The following is a 13,772-nucleotide window of genomic DNA, read 5'->3' on the forward strand; positions in this document are numbered from 1 at the left end:
TAACGGGGCAGCTGGGTGTGTTTGTGGCATACGTGCGCTTTTGAGCTACCGATGCGGATTTAATTCCTTCCATTAGATGGTTTATCTCTTGTGTTTCGTGATCTAGCGTCACAAATTCACCTTATCCGTCGTTGTGAAAAGCAAACGCATTCAGTTTGAGTTGGTAGTGAAATTCTGTACCTCGGGAGATATAGTGAACTGCGAGGATGTATCAGACACAGTGACGGATGATTATGGGACAATTTGACGCATTTTTCAGGTAAGTGGTTATTTTGTCGTGTGACTCTATTACTTTCTTGTGTGCTACCGGTTTTGATAAACCCAACCTTGTTCTTCCTTTAAAGAGCCCATCTAGAACCCCATTTAACGTTTGTCGCGAACAATGTCCACGTCCCTTTTTATGTCGACCAAATGTCTGGGGATTGCAACTTCAGTGCTAATAACTGCCATACAGTTCGTTCTTTTCTCTACTTGGTCTTGCTTCACAGTAGAACTTCTGCAGAGGGGGAGAGCTCAGCGTAGCTACATCGATGCTCTCCATATCGACAAACCGTCCATACTTCTCCATGTTCCAGTCTGTAAACAAACAAATAGTAAACACATATGTTACTATCCGAAGCAGCTAAGGATTCGATAATTGCAATTGGTTGTAAACATTCTAAAGCTTCGAAATCAATGGTCACTTATATGTCGTTGTCTGATGACAAATTCTTTATATCGTGCTGAGAATCTGAGTCGTCTTCATCAAATATGTCTGGCAGCGTGAGTGTAAACCTCGCCATTTCTAGAAGACCTGAGACGCCAGCTGAGACGTCGATTTCTCTAGGACGTCATACGTTGTCAGAACGACGTCACGGGTCAGAACGACGTCATGAAACATGTTCTACATATCATTTAACCAACGGGAGTTATAGGAGAATTATGGTCTCATAAATACCCTCAACGGTTAGTAAGGTTATATACAAAATGTAGTGTCAGTCCCGAGCAAATGGAAATATGTGAATATAAATTTAATAATTTGTGTTGACATCTAGAGCTGTAGATATATTTTTATTTAAGCAAAATGATTTGGTTGTCAATTTTGAAGGCTGGACTATTACAATCAGTGAGATTTACAATTAATTGATAAGTCTAAAATAGAATAAATAATGCATCCTGGTTTCCAATAATATATCAAATCCTTCAAGATTTTCTTTCTGAGTTACATAGGTCACAAAAAGGATTGTTTAACAATTTAGCTTTGGGCAGAAAAGAGTTTGTAGTTAAGATATGATACGAGATTCTAAATTGTCACCATTGCAGTCTTGATTTTTTACGAAAGACTAGAAATGTTAAAGATGCTCCACCGCCGACAAATGGTAGTTTTTCTCTATCAAAAACAGGAACAGACGATTTAGTATTTTTCTTCAGTTACAAAAGTAACTTACTTTCCACCATTACCACCATTGAAAAATTTGAGCTTCTAATTTTACTTAAAGTTAAAAATATAAGAATATAATTAATTGCATCCCGAACAAATTCCATGGCACTATATCCTATATAGAATGAAGTATTGATTGCGCATACACCAAAGGTAAAATAAGGTATTTTATATTATTTTTGTGTTAATCAGACGTATATATATACACGATAAAACACCAACTATTGTTCAAATGATGAATACCATTTCAAGATGCTCCACCGCTGACAAATGGTATTTTGTTCACTATCAAAAACGGTAGCAGACGATTTAGTATTTTTCTTTAGTTACAAAAATTACTTACTTTACACCATTACTACCATTGAAAAGTTTGAGCTTCTAATTTTACTTCAAGTTAAAATACGAAAAATAATTAATTGCATCCCGAAAAAATTCCGTGACACTATATCCTATATGGATTGAAGTAATGATTGCGCATGCACCAAAGGCGGAATGAATTATTTTATGTTTTTTGTGTTAATTAGGCATATATATATACACGATAAAACACCAACTATTGTTCAAATGATGAATACCATTTAAGCTCTGTCGGCGATGGAGCATCTTTTGACTTTAAACCAATTATATTTGTCTAATCAAAAAAGCGTCAGTCCATTTTTCTTTACCTTTGGAAGTGACTTAAAACGCGCATTTAACAGACCTTAAAAACCCTTTGGTCGTATAAGGTTACATTCTGTGGTATCAAATGTTTGTTGACATTCCCTTACCACAAGGAGTGTTCCATTATATTTGAGAAAACAAGTGTTAATATCACATTTTTGAACAAACTCATTAAAAGAATGTAAAGCGATAGAAGATAAATCCTTAGAGTCACCAATAACATAAATAATTTGTTTCATACCATTGAGATTATATACTGTGCTAACGCATAGTTATACCTTCTATTATGCGAAATTTGTGTAAGCAAGAGTGACCTCCCTTACGTCGCCTTCGTCTTACATGAACTATCCAATCTTACCCACACATTTAATACATCTTTCCAAAAGGTATTACTAATATTTTCTTGACACTGTCTTTATAATGTTCAATAATATCCAATGTTCAAAAGCTTATTTAGATCTACTGACTTCCCTAAAAGTGTTTTCTATTTCCCATAAGATCGATAGAGACGATTAATCCATCCACGTTTAAAAGAGTCAACAAAAATTTTAATATTGATCATTTTTTATCCGTCATGAGCATAATCCAGAGTTCTTACATCTCTTTTAACTTTACTTATTTTGATTTGCCATAAAAATCCAAATATAATCAGACTTAATTTTTGTCAATGAATTAGGTAATGAAAGAAAGAAATGATTAAAAAATGAAATAATTAGTGATTTGATCAGATGGACTTTACCTACTGGAGTCAGATTAGGTTTTTTCCTAGCTTTAACAGTCTTTTTAAGTGTCATTATCGTTTATCAAAGTTTAATTTTATCATACCATGTAAATCCACACAGAAAATTCCAAATGTGTGTAAATTGTTCTTTTCCCCATTTTAGATTTAACTCTGATAAAATAGTTTCTTGGCTATATCTTTTACCGTCAGCTGAGGATTAGATCATTTACAAATTAATAAGTTATGTCAACACCTCTATATCATTATCTTTATTTTTATTTACTCAATGATATATTATATTTCATTCAAAAATTATGCGAAGAACATCCAATAGGTAAACACTTAACATATCATTAATAGGATTATCATTGCCATCTAAAAGGGAAAAAATTATAATTAGAGCGATATGTCCGGAATAGGCGGAATGCAACATCGGCTTTAGCCATCAGACAGTTATGATCGTAACTTCTAACTAAGGCAATAACACCATCTATTTTCATCCTGCAAAGAAAAAATATCTCTTCATAACATAAAATGAAATGTACATTTATCCTACATTGATTTTTTATGGCCCCTCTGTGCGACAGTAGCATAGCGACAGCATTATCCCTACTTTTTACGAGGCAATTGTTCTTTTTCAACACATTTTTCAAACGATGTTAGCATTTCTTGGCGACCAGCGACAGTCAGGGACCAGTTTTATATTGTTTAGAACCAAATAGTCTGAACACTATACGATTTTATATTTAGCGTCTTATATAAATCGAGCTGGTCTGACTTATCCTGATCTATCCTTAAAATTTGGTACAAAACGACAACATCAGCTTGTGAAACAATTGTGCTGAGATGGAGAAAAGTTCAATGCTATCGTTATTGATAGTATTGTTACTAATGGGCACAGGTAAGCTGAACTAATATTACCTTAAACAGAATTTTACTTCTACACTGACATGGATACAGTCACAAATTCGATGATGCGGTGTTCAATGACTGAATATATCCAATTGCGTTTAATGTATACATGTAATAATGACAAAATAAGCAAACATGTGTATTATTATTATATTGATTATATAGGATTACAAAACGAGTGCTTGTCGGATATGGAATTTATTCCACGCGAATGAGTTCTATTTCAAAAGTTACAAAAAAACACGAGCTTTAGCAAGTGACTTTTGTAATTTAAAAAAACAACAACTTACATGTGTGGAATAAATTATAAATCCAAACAACCACGAGTCGTGTGACATGTTTCTACCACAAATATATATATGCTTTTAGCTGATAGAAATACGACGAAAATATGGTAACGTGTGTTTACCGAAATATGCAAATAAGATGTAGTGATATTTTCACCTGCAAAAAGGCACTAATTAATACTCAAAAGTCATACTTTGATGAAGAATCCATTGATATAAAATTCTTCTTATTTGGATCATTTGTAGGATAAAACATTCTCATTTAACTTCTTATTGCGTTTAACGTTTACAAGTTGCTTCAACATTACACCACTCATTGTCGGACTACGTTATAAAAGCATACGCACGACAGAACCGTGTAACTTAGTCTACTTCCCGTTAAATAATCATTAAGTCATTTGCGATAAAGTTTCAGTCTGTTTCAGACTCGTTAAATCTACCAAAATAACCAGTAAAACCCTTTTCCGTCAAAACGAGTTACACAAATATTTTTAGCCTACATCACGCATGAAAACGTCAAGTTTTTGACACAACGACCACGTTACTTACTGTACGCTTTCCGACAGCAGTTTTGACGTCAAGCGGCGATCACAAAATAGCGTGACGTCACTCAATTATTGATGACGTTGACAAAAATGTCGACATGACACTGAGAAATAAGTAGATCAGTCAAAGCTCGCCGTGTCAGTCAATTAGAATGCGTACGGAGTTTATACCACTTGTGTTATAAACAAATTGTTAATCAACAGCTGCATCGTTTATCTGATACTCTTAGAGTTGAATAACACTGTTTATTGTGGTAGAAAGTGACCTAACGACTAAGCTTATTTTATTGGCATTACATTTGCGTGGTCGAAAGAAAGCTATATCATTTCAGCATTGTTATTTTTGGCCTTATCACTTAACTGAATCCATGTAAGTGCTAAATTCAATGAAAAAGTATGTAGTGTTTAATGGATAGCAAGATCCAGTTATGTTATGTTACGGTTAAACTTATCTAGGTTTGTTACAGCTTAACGTTAGCTTGTTAAGTTACAGAGAGAAAAAACTGAACACCATGATATTATTTGAACATTTAAACATTTGGTATTTGAACATGGACATGGAACTTGATGATTTAGCTCCCTAAAAGCATATGTCGGCCTATGAGAGAGCCGAAATCTAGGGATCATATATTCCTGGTTTTGAATAAAGCGCCTTCAATAACTTCCATGTTCAGTACCTTCGGGTTTTGTCGGAATCGTATCACGTGACTGACATTCACACGACCTGCACGTGGTGAATGAGGTAACTATAGCGTATACGTAGGCGCAAATATGTTTGTTTACATTTTCCTACTGACAAATATGAGCAAATCGTGCTGGTATATGTCCGCAGTGCGAGTATTTGAAACATTTAATTCACACATGGCCGTATGACAATATTGTGTGTATCAAATATTGTAATGTGCAAGCATTATTTTCTTTGTAGATCCAGTCTGGTGAGTTCGACCACATGTTTTGATTACGAATTTTTTTCTCTTGGTGTCACAACTCTCGTGTTACTTCGAGATTGTCGCGACGATGTTCGATAGAGGTCAGAATGATTTGGCATCTTTCGAGCCTATTTTTTACGTGTACACGTTAAGATGTTTTTTACTTTTATAATTAAAAAATACTTCCATGTAACAATAATATATAGATAAACATAGGATATTCATGTTCGACCGCCACGAGAAAAACATACTGATATTTTAATAAGCGATACTATTTTCTAAGTCTTACTTGGGAAAACACTATAATTACTATGTGTGATTATGACAAAAATAGAATATGCTTTCGTAGATATAACCCAAGCACACGGCAGCCATATTACGTACTGTCGACATCCCGAATTTCGACCTTTTTCAGAGTCACAAAATTAAGTACTCTTGATAATTTTTTCGTCAAATATTTTGGAATTGAGTTTATGATATACAAATGAGTCAGTTTACAGTTACTTTTTTATGTTTTAATCTGTATTTATAAATCTACATGCAGTCAATCTAACATGTATTCAAAATATTTAAAAGTAATATCACTTCAATTTGAGACTTCACATAGCAACCCGCAGAATAAAAACGACAGAAAATTAAACACTAAACTCTGCAGCACGAAAACTGAACGATTTCACCATTTCATTTTTCGAGAAATATCGGCAGTCATACGTGTACGTACAAGTGTAGATCTGCTTGTACGTGTAACACAATGGTTTATAGCATTCCTTTAAAACAAGATATGCGTAGTAAAGAACAAAAAATACAAGTACTTATTGAGATAAGTGTTGGTGATCTACCAACGAAGCCATGGACGAGCGGTCGTGGTCTGGCCAGATTAGGTCCACATTTCGTTATATTAAATAGTGTTGCGAACAGCTTTTTCATGTATAACAGAAACATGACACAATAAAATCATTTATCTATTAATAACTTTTTCACAACATGGATTTCTACATGTGAGCAAAAAAATAAAACGGGTACGTTTGACGGGACAGCACCTTTTCGCAAGCTGGCTTCAACAATAAACAATTGTAAATATAAAGATATTAATGTCTGTAACATCTTTAACCTCTGAAACAAAAGGGAATCATTTTAAAATTATAATTTGTAACTATGAAAGTGTATACTTTTGACACAGTATCGATTGTATTGCAGAGATGTACGTACCTGTTATTATTTTTATTAGTCGCCATACTGTGTTTGTACCTTTGAGGACCCGGATGTAAACTTTCTGTGACGTCACGCCATCACAGTTTGTATGTTCCCTAAGGAATGGTCATACATAGCATAGGTCTTGCTTGTGTTGCATTTTCTACAACTCATCTAGTTTCCTCCACAACCACAATAAATTCATCTTTGTCTCTCAAACACCCTGTCAAATTCTTCCTCTCTGCTCCCGTGACACCCATGATTCGCAGGGCCTTCCACATAGACTACCCAACAAAACCCGCCATCAAATCTCCACTGGAAGACACCATACTTTCATTCTCCTTCTTCCTTGCTGACAGTCTGCTTAGTACAAGATCCTGATATTTGGCCCTCTTCCTCTCATATATTCTATCCATTCTTCCCGCGGTACGGTCAACTTCACAATGACAATCTGTTGGGGAGACAAAGGTCACATACACGTAACAATACCTGGTCTTTGATTTGTCGTTTCTGGTGTATTCGGCCTCACAGATCTGTTCTCATTGCCAATCTCCAGCCATAACCTTTCGTAATCTGCTTCCTGCACGAACAAAATGGCAAATTTCATACCCTTTTGTCCTTTAGCTTCTTCCTGTTCTTATCTAGGAGAACTAACACCTTGTTGTAATGCTATGAATACAGAATTAATGTTACATCTAAAATATACATTTGTATATATGGATGTTATAGTTAAACTCACAAGAAGTTAAAATATATCTACAAATTTTACTGTTAAACTCACAATATTAAGATATTACGTCACACTTAAAATATTACAAATGAACTTAATTCTGAAAAGAAAATGATTTACACTCATTTTGTTCAATCATTTCAGTTGATAACCTCAATTCTCCGATTTTTTTGTTTCCAGTTTTATTCCATCCTATGACATGCGCACCACTAGACGATGGAGAGGCGGAGGCAATGATACATGTGCGGAGAAAACGTAAGTAATTGATACTATATCACAAAGTAATATCAGTATGATGTTATGTTGACATGGTGGATTAAATAAAATCGGTCTAACGTACAAAAATAAACATCGACAAACTTTCTTTCCCTACGATGTATTTATTTTCACATTTTATAGTTCTCTTTCGTAAATGTTTCATTGATAACGACGGGAAATAAAGCGACCGATCTCTCCACTGCTTTGGTTTTCAACACGGAATTTAAAATGAATAAAAATGCGTTGGTTAGAAGGTGTATTTAAATGGTATTCAAAACACTGAGACCTCAAGTATGTTTACATGTTAATTGGATATATATATAATGTTTGTTTGTTTAATTAAGAGTCCGGGTCATGTAAGGACGGCCTTCCATGTACAATGTATACGGTGTGTATCGAGTGCGAGGTGTTTACGCAGACTGTGATTTGTTCATGGTATCTTCTTGTATATTGGAAGTTGGAACTATTGTCCTTTTTATAGTGTTTTGGGAGACTGTGGTATATTCGTGTTGTGTCCTCTTATATAAATAAATCCTTACCCCTTTTATAGTGTTATATCTTAGTTTTATTATTATTATTATTACAAGCTAACCGATACTTACATTATATATATAATTGGCTTCTTAGGTAAAATATGTGTTTTCGTTTAAATATCACATACAGTGTATATAACAATAATGACAATAAAAAAGCTAACCGAATTTTATAACATATATATAACATATATAATTCATTTTTCACAAAAACATAATACGGGCAGCCACTTGAAACGTTATGATATATACACGTGCATATCAAAAGGTCTCCAATACTTTAAAATGACATACGTATCAAATTACTAGTAAACGTTTCTGCATAATTTGCGTGCCCCGGTGTTTTGGCTGAGATGATCAAGATTGCATTTTACGGCCTCGGAATAGCAGTTGAGACTGCTTGTTTTACACATGTTCATAGAAATTTAACTGTCGAAAACAGATATATCTAGATTTAATATCCCATGAAAAGTTACATAATATAAGACCACGATCGAGAGCATCGTGACTAGCGATAGGCCAAGGTCGTCTCCTTGCAGGCGGTGTATGGGATTCGCAAATTATTTAGTCTAGATGAAATAAATGATTATTCTAATTACTGGTTTATGTAAATAATGAATGTACTTGCAATATTTCCAACGTTGGACATTTTTATTTTGCTATAATTAATATCGATGCTGCTATCGTTTTTGCGATGAGATGAGATGAGGAGGTTTTGCAGAGTTATCTCTGTTTTCCCTGTCGACACCAAAATAAAACTTGTATTGTAAGATAGTGACCGGGCATTCTGTTTATCCTGTAACTTTTTCATTATACATACAGAAGATGGTATTCAAAACGAAAGCAAATTGTCTGTTATTTACACGATTTCGCTTAAAGCGGAACGCTTCTTTGATGATCAATAAAAGTTGCATTCACTAAACCGAATGAGTGTGTACTCCTTTTTACTACCGTGGGAAATATGTAAGCGACGTCATTCCGATGATTGTGACGTCACTGTTTGGCGGGACTGACTGCCGTTTCATTCACTCCTACTAAAAGTGACGTCACTGGAATGTTGGGGTTCAAGTCAACAAATTTAGAAATTGAATCAAACGAAAGAAATTAAACATTTATTTACTGACATCGTAATATTTTCCTATTGCAACTATTACAGGAAATTCTTATTATCCGATATCGGGTTTTGTGCCCGACTAATGTCGATATTACAGCTAAAAATGCATTGTTTCTTGATATTATTCCGCTCCTTTTGTTGATTTTAAATTCGTAAAATGAACTTAACCCGCGAAGGGCGTCAGAACGCTTGTTTTCAACGTGAATAAACACCGTAGTGATAAAGACCTTCCAAGTGAAAATTTGCATCAGGGAAATTGGGACACAAAAAGACGATTTTCTCCAAAAGTAAGTAAGTTACACTACATTAATTTTGCTGGAACACTTAAAAAATCGTTCTGATTTCAGAAAAAATGGAATTATGAAGATATCTCTTACAGTATGTTTATTATTATTATTATATATAATGTAAGTTAATTAAATCAACGTCCTATTAACAGTCAGGGTCATGTAAGGACGGTCTCCCATGTATGCGGTGTAGCGTGTGTGAAGTGTGAGGTGCGTGTTTTGGGAGACTGTGGTATGTTCGTGTTGAGTCTTCTGTATTGTGCAAAAGCATTGAAGCATGCCACCGGAGACGCAAAGAAACACGCCTCACCCGGTCGCATTATACTATAATGGTATCATGTCTCCCTGTGATTAGTAGTGATGCGTTTATACCGGTTTTCATCTGCTACTAAAACTAAAACTTTATGCTCTATCATTCGGAATGTATAAGAAATATTCATCAGAATGTCCAGAGTATAGACTTTAATTTTTGTACGGAAAACAAATATTTTGTTAAATACATAAACATTGTAGGTGCTGAACTGTATGTTTTTAACAAAACACATATTGTTTGCTTATTGGTATATTTTAATGTATGCATTCTTTCGTCGATTTTATCATTGTCATCAATTCTTTGAGCTATATAATGTATAAGTGATGCTATGAACCAGTTTCCGGTGATCGGCTGTGTACTTCATTTTTCTAATAAGTTTATATCATTGCCATATCGTACAGCCTATTGAAATAAATAGAGGTTCCCTAACAAATGACTGTTAATTATCACGTTGATCAAACTCGATTTAGTTAACCTGCTTTATCGAGTGCCTTTTTAACATTGAAAAATTGACTAACGATAGCTTAGGTAAACATTATAAATAACAATCACGTGTTGTTTATGCATTACTTTGACTCTTTTTCTCTCGTTTTCATTCAGGATTTTCGTCATAAAATATAGTACCTTTTCAATAGAGAGCTATTTTTTGTATTTTAAAGTGAACAGTCGGGCAAGGATGGCTAAAGTCGGTAAAAATGGTGTGAATGTATCCAGTATAATTTCTGATGAAATGGAAAAATAAAATCTCTCGTCAAAATCTGTCTGCGTACGAAGAAATTAATTTAATGTATGGAAATTCTAAAACGTCCTCCCGGCTCACTATGTCCGTGGTTACATTTCCACGCAGCCTCGCTTTCAATGCTTTCAACTTTTCTTTACTTTAATGGTCAGAACTGGGAAACTAAGCAGAACTTGACCGTCGTATTAATATGTGAGAACTTTTGGAAGGCCAATGAACGCATTTAGACTGGTTTTCTTTGCCCGACTATTCACTTTAAATACTTTGAACATAACTTTATCTATAAAGAGCTTCAATTTGAACATGTTATATAGTAAATACAATGCTATTTGAAAGCAAATGCTCTAAGGAAAGTAGTCCGAAGTTGACAGCCAATCGAAATCAAGAGATGTAGGAGATGACTAATGAGAGCTGCCGTAGGTGATTAACCAACTGCTATGTAGTTTATTGATTGTGAAACGTGCATAGCTATGAGATAAATATACTATAAATCTAAAATACTGTCTTCATATCCGATAGTGTGAACAATAATGGGATTTTTCTCCGGAGGGATGAAGTTGATTGCGAGTTCCATTTACCTTGAACGGAACTAGGAACCACCTTCAGCCTTCCTTTTTCTTCGTTGTAGGCTGTGGAGACGGGCCACAGGGAAACGACGCTGCTGAGCAACAAGCCGCACAAAGACGAAAACGGGACAGGTACGAAGCGCATGATATATTAATCCAATCCCTGCCTCTCTTAAAATGTTCTAATTGGAGATTTTCATCCTCAATACTTCAGGGATTACTACATATATCTGACGTCATATCCACCCCTGGACTATCTCATAGCAAGGATTTATAAATGATAGTAAAACTGGAGGCAAAGGAACAGAATAGAACAGGTACATGTAATGTAGTCCTTTGACGTACATCAAAAGAGCCACATAATGGTACACTGTATTCGACTGTGTGACTTTGAAGTTGGGCGTCGCGCTAATTGTAAATGTTCAAATGAAGTCTTTGCAGGCCTGTGATTGGTTCGGATTTACTCAGCTGAGTTGCCTCCGGTTTTACTATGAGATATTCCAGTGGTGGATAAGTCGTCAGCTATAGTAGCCCCTGAAGTATCGAAGATGGGAGATTTCTGACACTTTTACTTGTCAGAAGCTCAAACTATCAAACTAAAGAGAAAATCTGTCTAGCCGAGGGGCTGTCCTCCGCCTAGACTGGTTCCCTTCCCTTAGTTCTCTACTCTCCGCCAGGCTGCGCTCTGCTCACTAGTAAAGTCAATCGTACGCAAAGGAGTTAACTGAGGCGGGAACCAGTCTAGTCCCCAATGCAACCCTTATTCTGATCGTCACTTTATTGGATAATAACCGAGTGGTTAAGATTCCCGACATATTACGAGCCCTTCTGGATGCGGGATCGAATCCCATGTGGGGCAGTTGCCAGGTACTAACCGCTGACCGGTAGTTTTTCTCCGGGTACTCCGGCTTTCCTCCACCAATAAACCTGGCACGTCCTTACATGACCCTGGCTGTTAATAGGACGTAAAACTAAACAAACCAATCTTCACTTTATTGGATAACCTAGACCGAAAATAGAACGACAACACACACACATAACAAATCCAATTGTTTTTGTTTTCATCAGTAAAGTTCAAATCTTTCTTTTGCATCTATTACACCTGTGCATGTACATATATGTAAGATGAATCTGGAATTTATAAAATTTAGCATACTGATCGTACAATTTTTTTTATAAATTTAATATTGATAATACACATCGTATTTGCTTTTGATTTTTCAGTGGAAATGTATTTCTCGGGGGATTGGAATGACTGGACTGTTTGGTGGCCTTCTCCGTACTTATACCAATGACACTTGAGAACTTAATATTACATTGTAAACAGCAAATAAGATACAATAAGAGATATCTGTTTATCAAACTACAGTAAAAAGCATGGAAACATAAAAAATGATCATAAAAGCTAATTATGTGCTAGTGCAACATATCTCACTAACAATATTCTTGGTCATGTAAAGAATCTTTTTTATTATTCTCTAAAATAAAATAATGCAAAACATTAATTATATTGTGTGTGTGTTTATCATGTGTTTCCTAGGGTGGGGTTCAGAGGGATGCGTTCTACCAAACTATTAAAACCGATACATAATTAATGTTTACTGTCATCGTATTAACCCCGGGGTGTGATTCCTTTAGGTCACATAATTTGTCATTCTTTATGACAACCGCATTTTTCATCATTTTCTGAATGAATCCAGAACACAACCATACTTCATGTTTTTAATTTTATTTCACACACTAACATACAAAACCGATCCCGGATACATTCCGGATAGAACAAATACACTGTAATAGGCGATTACCTCCCCTTATCTATTTTATGAACAGATACGTTCTACCTGACCAGTCTACATAATCACAACACCCGGATTATGTCATAGTAAAAATCAAGGCAGATGCTCAGTTTGATAACGATATATACATGTATAGGTATCAGTTGACCATTATACAGGTCAATAAATATGTGACCCTTATAAGTTTCCATAAACAAGTGACCATATACAGTTTAAAAAACATGTGACCCTTATAAGTTTCCATAAACAAGTGACCATATACAGTTTAAAAAACATGTGACCCTTATAAGTTTCCATAAACAAGTGACCTTTTTACGAATCAATAAACATGTGACCCTTATAAGTTTCCATAAACAAGTGACCATATACAGTTCAATAAATATGTGACCCTTATAAGTTTCCATAAACAAGTGACCTTATACAGTAATAAAAACATGTGACCCTTATAAGTTTCCAAATAAACAAGTGACCATATACAGTTCAATAAATATGTGACCCTTATACAGTTTAAAACAAGTGACCCTTATACAGTTTAAAAAACATGTGACCTTTTTAATTTCCATAAACAAGTGACCTTATACAGTTCAAAAAACATGTGACCCTTATAAGTTTCCATAAACAAGTGACCATATACAGTTTAAAAAACATGTGACCCTTATAAGTTTCCATAAACAAGTGACCATTATACAGTTCAATAAATATGTGACCCTTATAAGTTTCCATAAACAAGTGACCATATACAGTTTAAAAAACATGTGACCCTTATAAGTT

General features: G+C 34.8%; 1 long non-coding RNA gene across 1 annotated transcript; it reads left to right on the top strand.

Moving 5' to 3' along the window:
* The first annotated feature begins 7,573 nt into the window (after positions 1-7,573).
* On the top strand, positions 7,574-12,616 carry LOC138309089 (uncharacterized). The gene is made up of 3 exons (XR_011206196.1): positions 7,574-7,650; positions 11,268-11,337; positions 12,430-12,616. It is a non-coding gene; the product is annotated as an uncharacterized lncRNA (long non-coding RNA).
* Positions 12,617-13,772: the final 1,156 nt, after the last annotated feature.

The sequence above is a fragment of the Argopecten irradians genome, chromosome 15 (assembly GCF_041381155.1).
Source record: "Argopecten irradians isolate NY chromosome 15, Ai_NY, whole genome shotgun sequence".
In the NCBI taxonomy this organism is placed as follows: domain Eukaryota; kingdom Metazoa; phylum Mollusca; class Bivalvia; order Pectinida; family Pectinidae; genus Argopecten; species Argopecten irradians.